Source organism: Trichechus manatus, unplaced genomic scaffold, assembly GCF_000243295.1.
Source record: "Trichechus manatus latirostris isolate Lorelei unplaced genomic scaffold, TriManLat1.0 scaffold00136, whole genome shotgun sequence".
In the NCBI taxonomy this organism is placed as follows: domain Eukaryota; kingdom Metazoa; phylum Chordata; class Mammalia; order Sirenia; family Trichechidae; genus Trichechus; species Trichechus manatus.
The window spans coordinates 4385720-4396764 of record NW_004444072.1 but is presented as its reverse complement, the minus strand read 5'-3'; the positions used below and the strand labels follow the sequence as shown (position 1 = coordinate 4396764).

At 37.9% G+C, this 11045-nt stretch overlaps 1 non-coding gene across 1 annotated transcript; it reads left to right on the top strand.

Moving 5' to 3' along the window:
• Positions 1-3995: 3995 nt before the first annotated feature.
• LOC111822178 (U6atac minor spliceosomal RNA) lies at positions 3996-4121 on the top strand. The gene has a single exon (XR_002825439.1). It is a non-coding gene; the product is annotated as a U6atac minor spliceosomal RNA (small nuclear RNA).
• Positions 4122-11045: the final 6924 nt, after the last annotated feature.

Genomic DNA, 11045 nt, shown 5'->3' with positions numbered 1-11045 from the left:
CATTGAGGGACTCCTAATAATGTCAGAAAATGTTTTTCATACCCTTAATTCAGTCTCTCTAATTATGAAGATTTTGCGACATTTGAAGTTTCATTCTACTTCTCTGCCTCTTTTTTTCTCTGTCTCTATCTATCCATCCATCTAGCAATCCATCTAGACATCTATCTCTCTACCCATACACGCCCAATCATACACACACATACATATACATATCTTTTCTAAACCATTTCAGGTTCAGTTACATCATACCCCCTTTATCTTTAAGTACATCAGGGTGTATTTTCCAGGAACAAGGATATTCTCTTACATAACCTCAGTATTGTTATCAAATTCAAGAAATTTAGCATTCATACAATACTATTAGCTAATATCTAGATGTTAGGTAATTGTGCACTATAGCAATATTACCACTGATCTTAGATAATTGCCAATCACAGCACTAATATCTAGGAGAGCAATATTTTTCCGGTCTATGATCATGCACAATATTTGGATTCCATGTCTCATTAGTCTCGTGGAATCAGAAATTGTTCTCCAGACTTTCTTTGTCTTTCATGATGTTGACATTTGTGTAGTGTACAGGTCAGTTATTTTGTTGAATGTTAAGACATATCTCTTGGTTACCCATGATCGAATTCAGGTTCTGCACTTTTGGCAGAATGCCACACACACACACACACACAAAATCGCTGTGTCTTTCACAGAGCAGCACATCAGGGAGCATATGATGTCATTAGCCCCATTAATAATGATATTCCATTTGATCGTGCGGTTAAGACGATCTCTGCCAAGATTTCTCTACTGTCAAATTATTGCTTTCTTTTGGTAATAAATTAATACTTTGTAGGGAGGTAGTTTAAGACTGTCAGAATCCTGTCCTGTCCTCATCAAACTTTAACCTGTATGTTTAATATCCGTTGATGATTCTTATCCCAATCAGTTATTACTAAGATATTTTTAGCACCATTGTTGCTGTTGTTAGGTGCCATCGAGTAGGTTCCGACTCATAGCGACCCTATAGGATAGAGTAGAAGTGTCCCATAGGGTTTCCAAGGAATGGCTGTTGGATTTGAACTACTGACCTTTTCCTTAGCAGCCGTAGTTCTTAACCACTACACATACCATACAATTAATCTATTTAAAATGTACAATTCAATGATGTTTAGTATATTTAGAGTTGTGCCAACATCACCACAATCAATTTTTCAACATTTTCACCACGCCCAAACCACCAATACTGGTCAGTACTCATTCCCCATATCCTCCCAGTCCTAGACAGCCACTAATCTACTTTCTGTCTCTATAGATTTGCTTATTCTAGACAGTTTGTATAAATGGAATCATACAATATGTGGTCTTGGTCTTTGGTGTCTGTATTCTTTCACATAGCATAATGTTTTCAAGCTTTACCCATATTGTAGCATATTTCAATACTTCATTTCTTCTTGTTGTCAAATACCGTTCCACTGTATATCTATGCCACATTTTTGTTATCAATTCTTCAGTTGATGGACATTTTGGTTATTTCCATTTTGGGGTTATTAAGAAAAATGTTGCTATGAACATTCACATACGTATTTTTGTGTGCATATGTTTTCATTTCTCTGGATAGCTAACTAAGAGTGGAATAGCTGGGTCATATGGTAACCATATGTTTAATATTTTGAGGAACTGCAAAACTGTTTCCAAATTGGAAGCACCATTTTACATTCCCACCAGCAATGTATGAAAGTTATAATTTCTTTACATCCTGTCCAATACATGTTACTTTCCGTCTTTTTTTATCGTAGACTTTCTGGTGGACATGAAGTGGTATCTCATTGTGATTTATATTTGCATTCCTTAAATGGCTAGTAATGTTGAGCATCTTCTCATGTGCTTATTGGCCATTTGTACATGTTCTTTGAAGTAATGTCTATTCAGATCCTTTGCCCATTTTTAAATTGGGTTATTTGCCTTTTTACTGTTAAGTAGTAGAAGTTTTATAGATATATATATTCTAGATACAAGTCCCTTATTGGACACATGATCTGCAAATATTTTCCCCCATTCAGTGGACTATCTTTCTTGATAGAGTCCTTTGAGGCACAATACTTTTAATTTCGATGCAGTTCAATCTATCTGTTTTTTTTTTTAACTTGTGCTTTCAGTGTTGCACCTAACAAGGCCTTGCTTAACTCAAAGACACAAAAATTCACTCCTATATTTTCTTCTTAGAAGTTTATAGTTTTGGATCTTAGATTTATGTCTATGGTCCGCATTCGGTTAGTTATTATGTATGGTGTGAGGAAGAGATTATTTATCCATTATTTTGCATATGGGTATCCAGTTACAGCACTATTTATTGAAGAGGATATTCTTTTTTTTAATTATTAAATTTTCTTGGTACTTTATCGCTGTACTCTCAATTCTGTTCCATTAATCTATGTGCCTGTCCTTATACCAGCATCACACTGTTTTGATTACTATAAATGTTTTAAACTTCTTTTGTTAAATGTGTTACTAAGTTTTTATTCTTTTGATAATATTGTAAATAAAATTATTTTCTTAATTCCAATTTTGTATTTTTGATTGTTGTTGTTGTTGTTAGGTGCCTTCGAGTCAGTTTTGACTCATACCAATGCTATGTACAACAGAACAAAACATTGCCTGGTGCTGCGCCATCCTCACAATCATTGTTATGCTTGAGCTCATTGTTGCAGCCACTGTGTCAATCCATCTTGTTGAGGGTCTTCTCTTTCACTGACCCTCTACTTTAACAAGCATGATGTCCTTCTCCAGGTACTGATCCCTCCTGGTAACATGTCCAAAGTATGTGAGACCAAGTCTCACAGTCCTCACTTCTAAAGAGCATTCTAGCTGTACTTCTTCCAAGACAGATTTGTTAGTTCTTCTGGCAGTCCATGATATAGTCAATATTCTTCACCAACACCATAATTCAAAGGCATCAATTATTCTTTGGTCTTTCTTATTCATTGTCTAGCTACCACACGCATATGAGGCGACTGAAAATACCATGGCTTGGTTTAGGTACACCTTAGTCCTCAAGGTCACATCTTTGCTTTTTAACACTCTCAACAGGACTTTTGCAGTAGATTTGCCCAATGCGTTACATCATTTGATATCTTAACTGCTGCTTCAATGGGCATTGATTGTGGATCCAAGTACAAAGAAATCCTTGACAACTTCAATCTTTTCTCCGTTTGCCATGATGTTGCTTATTGGCCCAGTTGTGAGGATTTTTGTTTTACGTTGAGGTGCAATCCATACTGAAGGCTGTAGTCTTTGATCTTCATCAGTAAGTGCTTTAAGGCCTCTTCACTTTAAGCAAGCAACGTTGTGTCATCTGCATAATGCAGGTTGTTAATGAGTTTTCCTCCAATCCTGATGCCCCATTCTTCTTCATATAGTCCAGCTTCTCAGATTTTTTTGCTCAATATACAGATTGAATAAGTATGGTGAAAGGATAGACCCCTGAAGCTCACCTTTCTTGACTTTAAACCATGCAGTATCCCCTTGTTCCATTTGAATGACTGCCTCTTTGCCTATGTACAGGTTCCTCATGAGCACAATTAAGTGTTCCGGAATTCCCACTCTTTGCAATGTTATCCATAATTTGTTATGATCCACATAGTCAAATGCTTTTGCATAGTCAGTACAACACAGATAAACATCTTTCTAGTATTCTCTGCTTTCAGTCAAGATCCATCTGACATTAGCAACGATATCCCTCGTTCTATGTCCTCTTCTGAATCCAGCTTGAATGTCTGGCAGTTCCCTGTCAATGCACTGCTGCATGCATTTTTTGAATTATCTTCAGCATAATTTTACTTGCATGTGATATTAATGATGTTTTTTGATAATTTCCGAATACATTGGATCACTTTTCTTTGGAATGGACACGAATATGGATCTTTTCCAGTCGGTTGGCCAGGTTGCTGTCTTCCAAATTTCTTGGCATAGACGAGTGAGCGCTTCCAGCATTGTATCCATTTGTGATGTATGAAAGGAGAGAAGTTTAGCACTCCTCTTGACAAGGAAGGAAGAGGCCCTTGGCCCTTACAACACACAGAGGGTTAAGGCATTGCCACCTACTTTGTGGCATCTAAATACAGTCAATTCTACTATTATTTTTTTCCAAAACTTTTTCAACACCCCAAACAGACACTCTACCCTTGGAGTAATAACTCCTTCTTTTCCTCTCCTGCCCCAGCCCCTGGTAACCTCTAACCTACTTTCTTTCTCTATAAATTTGCCTATTCTAGATATTTTATTATTCTATCTGAAATTGATCCTGGGGATGGCACAAGACCACATAGCATTTTGTTCCATTGTGCATGGGGTCATCATGAATCAGGGGCTAACTCAACAGCAGCTAACAACATCAACATATTTCACATAAGTTAATCATACAATATTGCATACTTCTTTTGAAAAATCATAGTTCAATCACATAGATTTTTCCCCAGCCACGTATGCTCTCTCTGGGTTCTAGTAACTATTTCCTCCACTTGTTCCTTAAGTGGTAATGGCTAGCCCTTGGGTATTCCTTCCCATATTGGTTTCCTTTACCCCTGTCTATATCTCAGTGAGGTTCCTTTATTAAATGATTCTCAGTTATCCCACTTGAGTGTGCTATTCCTTTCTTGTCCAGAAACATTGTTGTTTCTGTCACTTAGGAATTAAGGACTTGGCCTTTGGCCCAATCCTGGGGAGGCAAGGAGGTCCAACATAGGTGTTCACTGTCACAATTCATTATACAATATCTGCCTCCCATCCGGCCCCTGGCAATGTAGTACAAATTATTTACTTTTCACACTATTTTAGGAAAATATATTTTTAACAGTGCTTAAACCATGGCTGGCTGAAGATCATGATTGTGAACAGGTCACCACAGCCTCCTGAGTTTTGTTTATGAACCTATATTTTATGCCTGCAACTGTCTCATACGTCGTTAGGCTCAAATAAGCATCCCACTCACCTATGTCATTTCTCTCCTTTTATATTTCACCACCCTATCAGCCCCCCAGGAGCCTCAGTGGCACAGTGGTTAAAGCTTTTGGCTGCTAACCTAAAGGTCAGTGCTTCAAACCCACCAGGCTCTCCATGGGAGAAAGATGTGGCAGTCTGCTTCCATAAAGATTTACAGCCCTGGTAATCCTAGGGGGCAGTTCTACTCTGTTCTGTAGGGTTGCTATGAGCCAGAATCAACTCAATGGCAATGGATTTTTTATCAGGACTTCACCAAATGAAAAGACATGCTTGTCAAGGTAACATTGAAATACAAAAATGATGAGATTTTTGACAGCAAATCAATACTCACTACCCATACTCAGTTCAATTTTTTATAATAATTTAGCACCACATATAGTAGTTGAGATGTTTCAACAAATGTATGAAGTGCTGGAGGTGCTCATTCATCTATGCCAAGAAATATGGAAGACAACTGCCTGGCCAACCAACTGGAAAAGATCCATATTTGTGTCCATTACAAAGAAAGATGATCCAATGGAATGTGGAAATTATTGAACAACATCATTAATATCACATGCAAGTAAAATTATGCTGAAGATAATAAAAAAAAATGGATGCAGCAGTACATTGACAGGGAACTGCCAGACATTCAAGCAGGATTCAGAAGAGGACAATATACTTCTTTTGAAGTATATTGTTGCTGATGTCAGATGGATCTTGGCTGAAAGCAGAGAATACCAGAAAGTTGTTTACCTGTGTTTTATTGACTATGCAAAGGCATTCGACTGTGTGGATCATAACAAATTACGGATAACATTGCAAAGAATGGGAATTCCAGAACACTTAATTGTGCTCATGAGGAACCTGTACATAGACAAAGAGGCAGTCATTTGAACAGAACAAGGGGCCTTTGCATGGTTTAAAGTCAGGAAAGGTGTGTGTCAAGGTTGTATCCTCTCACCATACTTATTCAATCTGTATGCTAAGCAAGTAATCTGAGAAACTGGACTATATGAAGAAGAATGGGGCATCGGGATTGGAGGAAGACTCATTAATAACCTGCAATATGCAGATGACACAACGTTGCTTGCTGAAAGTGAAGAGGACTTGAAGCACTTACTGATGAAGATCACAGTGGCTGCAACAATGGACTTAAACATGGCATAGATTGTGAGGATGGCGCAGGACTGAGCATTGTTTTGTTCTGTTGTACCTAGGGACGCTACAAGTCGGAACTGACCCGATGGCACCTAGGAACAACAACATGGTATTTATAAATAATCATTGACAAGAGAAGTTCCCTAATCCATTCCACTTGGACCAAAAGAGAACAAAGACCAGAAAACAAACAAAAAACCAAAGAACCCTTAAGTGAGTCAATAATGATAAATAAGATAAACATTATAGTTCTAAACATGGCTCCAAGTATTTCATCAATAGAAATTTGAAGACAGGAATTTTCTTTGTTGCAAAATTATATAGAAGTAATTATTCATATTATTATATTACTGCCACTGTTGGTTTTTGACCATCCAAAGTATTCTTGGTGCTGAACGAACTCTCTAGAAAGGCATAATATCTGATTAAAAAGAACTTTCATTCTAAAATGTCACAAACCAAATAAGAAGGGAAAAAGAAGAAAAACTCTTCTGTTCATTTTCTCGTTGTAAGAGCAGAGCAGGTGTACTGGGAGAAAGTAGCTGGCACGTGCCTACAAATTCAGGATCTATGGGGATTTGCCTGTATCTAAAACAATATCTCCAAACATGATGCAAACAGGGTATCCTTCTCAGAAATGCAATTGAAACAGATAACTTAAAATCTCAGCCCAAAAGTCCATTTGAGAGATTTTGGTATAGCAATAATTATTGGTCAGAAAGATTCTTTGGGAGCTTTGGCTAAAATGTCCAAACATGTAGCAATAAAAAACCTCATACTACTGCTTTTCTCATTCCAATATTCAGAATTCTTTTTTATTTTTTATCATTCTCAAGGATTCCAAACCTATTGTTAACTGTAAATTCAATAAAGAGGGAACCCTTAAATGCTATAGAGTTAAATGCCTGGGGATTGTAGGTTCATGTGAAAATGTTAGTTTTAGTTTTATTCAGAAACACAGGCACGAGAAAAACAGAAAATAATGCTTGCATGATATGGAACAATTTATAGTGTTTGGAAGCCATAAGCTTATCTACAAACGGTAACGTCAAATTACACAGTACCACCATTTAGTTCCAAAACTTTTTAAACTAGTTGGTGTATAAAGAGGATGACTAACAATGCTTAGTCACCACTAGGAAAGATTTACGACATGGTGGAAGGTGATGGGAAACAGCTCCAGCTTTTTCTTATTTTTTTAAAAGCCAGGGAGAACGAATACTGTATCACAAGGATAATTAATGCAGCAGAAAGGGCATTGGATTCTGGTCCTAGATTTAGCATGAACTTGCTGAAGAATCCTCCCTGGAGCCTTGTTTTCTTCAACCCCAGTATTTGGGGGAAGGGCAATGAGGGGGTTGATCAGATGATCTTTAAAATCGGTTACTGTGCCAAAATCAAACATATTTTAAATCTTTCATAAGTTCCATTTCACACACTCATGCACACACAAAAGAGATAAAAATCCCAGTTGTTGTCTTTTTCCTAAGGATTTGGTTTTGTTTCAGACCCTATTTTAGAAAGGAGAAAAATAAAACCACAGATGAATCACTGCAAATTATGATACCAGTCAGGGATCTTATCAAAATTGGCGACTCATCCATTTTTAGTAGAGTTTTGCTAGCCAGGGGAAAATGCAATTTCTTTCTTTCCTTTTTCCAAAGGCCAAAGGAATGTGATTGCATCTTTTCTCCAATCTATTAAAAAAAAAAAAAGATTATGGTTATTCTTTATTGTTTTGTACACATTCATACATAATCTACAGGAAGAAAATTATTCAAGTCCATTTTGAAGTTAGTATTTTCAAAAGATTAATGTTCATGTTTTGATTTTCTCATTGCAGTAAGAATAACTATTATTATTATTTATTTTAATTTGTTACTATTGTTATTAAAGGGTTAATTTAGTTTCATTTTGGTCCAAAATATGACAGCTCTATATGTAGTAATGCTGTTGCTATTAGGTGCTGTGGAGTTGGTTCCAACTCATAGCAACCCTGTGTACAACAGAACAAAACGGTACTTGGTCCTTTACCATCCTCACAATCGTTGCTATTTTTGAGCCCATTGTTTCAGCCACTGTGTTAATGTTGAGTCTAGACCACATATATTTGTGTCCACCTTTGTTCTTACACCTCTGTGATCTTAAATATGTCACTTACCTATCTTAGTCTTAATTTCCTCACCAGTAAATGAGGAAACTGATAAAACCTGTCAAATATACAAGGTTATTGTAAAAATCACATTAAGAGATGCAAATCAAAACTACACTGAGATACCATCTCACCCATACAAAAAATGGCACTGATTATAAAAACAGAAAACAACAAATGCTGGGGAAGTTGTAGGGAGATTGGATACATGCTCCAGTGCTGGTGAGGTTGTAAATTGGGTCAACTGTTATGGAAAACGGTATGCGTTTTCTCAAAAAGTTAGAAATAGAAATACCCTATGATCCAGCAATCCCACTCCTAGGTATATACCCTAAAGAAGTAAAACTACTGACATGAACAGATATATGCACACCAAGTTCATTGCAGTATTATTTACAATAGCAAAAAGATGGAAACAACCTACCTGCCCATCAACCGATGAATGGATAAACAAACTATGGTGCATACACACAATGGAATACTATGCAGCCGTAAAGAAACATGATGGGTTCTCAAAATATACTATAAGTGGTTGAATCTGGAGAACATTATGCAGAAGAAGTCAATCACAAAAGGACAGACACTATTTAATCTCACTATTATATAAAAAGAAAGGAATAGGTGTACATACAGAAAGCAACATTCTTTGGTAGTTAACAGGGATGGGAGGGAGAGGGGGGGAATCACTTTCTAGATAGTAGACACTTGTTAGTGTGTGTGATGGGTAAGGCAATACCAATATATAAGGGTGAAGTCAGCACAACTTGACCAAGGTAAAAGATTAACACTAAGAAATACACAAGAATAAGGGAAAATTTTGGTAAAAGTCACAACACACAATTTTGCAACAACAGTAATAACAACCAAAAAATATCTGTGTGGCTACATAGGTAGATATGCATGCTGATATATGTATAGGTAAGCACATATGAATATAAAGGTATGCACATATAGGTGTTTATATAGCTGTAGGCGTACGTACATATAAGTTTCTGTGTGCTGCATATATATTCATATATAAAATAAAGCACACAGGAGGCACAGTTATGGATACTTCATAGACATAACCAAACATCTCAGAGGATTGGGTTACTGAGTTTGAGGGCTTAGGACTGTAATCTTGGGGGGCAACTTGATCAACTGGCATAACATAGCTCATGAAGATAATGTTATACCTTCTAGTTTGCTGAGTAGAATCTGGGATCTTAAAAGCTTACAAGCAGGCACCTAAGATACAACCATAGGTCTCTATGTGTCTGGAGCAAAAGAGAAAGAAAGAAACCAAAGACTCAGGGAAGAAACTAGTTTATAGGACTAATAGTCTACACGAACCATGGCCTCATCTACCTTGAGACGTGAAGAACTAGATGGTGCCTGGCTACCACTATAGACTGTTTTAGGAACACAATATGTGGTCCTGGATAGAATCAGAGAAAAATGTAGAACAAAAATCAAATCCCTAAAAAAGGTCAGACTAACTGGACCTGTAGAGACTAGAGAAACACCCAAGACAATAGCCCTGGGATATCCTTTAAACTTGGAACTCAAACCACTCCTGGTGGTTACCTATTTGATAAAAGACAGAGTGGCTTATAAAATAAATAATATCACCCATGAGTACTGTGTTACTGTAAACAATCATCTAAATGAGGCCAAAAAGTCAACATTTACCCTGGACCAAAGATGAGAAGGCAAGGGTAACAAGGAAGCTAGGTTAATGGAAACAGAATGACCAGAATGGAAATAATGAGAATGCTGAGACATTGGGAAAAGTATAACCAATGTCACTGAATAATAAGTATAGAAGTTGTTAAATAAGAACCCAATTTGCTAAGTAAATTTTCTCCAAAATCAAAATAAAGAGGCAGGGCCCAGATGGAGGAGTAGTCAGATGGCTTCGTATGTCCCTCTTACAACAAAGACCTGAAAAAACAAGTTATTTGATTGTATATGAATATCTAGGAGCCCCAAACAAGGCAAAGTTGAGGAATCGGACTGAGTGGTGGGGAGAGGGAGAGACAGTTTAGAAGCAGCAAGGAGTTGTCTGACCTGACCCGGCAGGAGCTGCAGCCCTTTAGCCTGGTTAGGTTCGTGGTGTGCAGTGAGGCGGGCATACAGCTCCATTCGCTGGCTCGGGAGGCACTTTCCACATGGAGAGAGATCTGGCAGCAGAGATTCTGCTTGGACAGTCTGAACCAGTGAAAAGCAGTATCCAAGTGGCTAAAGACAAGTACATATGTGTGGCATTTTATGGGGATTTAAAAAAAAAAAAAAACTCATTTGGGAAATACCTATCTCCCATTTACCTCCTCACTTCCCACTCTGCACTGGGTCTGACCAGCTTCAGCGATCTCTGAATCCCCTGGGCCAGAAGTAGATCCCATAAGGTGCCCTGACCCATTCTTCTGGCCTTGGAGAGGGAAAAAATTAACACACAGGGAAAAACTAGGCTACCGGCTCCCCTAAGCCAGGAACTCAGGGTTGGCACAGCTCCTTTGCCCAGGCGCAGGCATAAGGGGTCCGCAGACTTTGAGTGCCTTCCACCCCTGTATAGACTTGTGTGGACCCATCTCAACAGCGTAAGCCCTCACTACACAGTACAACAGGGTAAACACCTGAAGTCCAACTTCAACTATTTCAGCTGTGAAGTGGCACATTTGTGATGCTTGACACTGCTCTGCCCTTTAAGCAGGTGCCTTACCTGTCCACATCAGGGGCTTGAGGACTGGTGGCTCCACCTGCACCACACGTGCCACCTGCT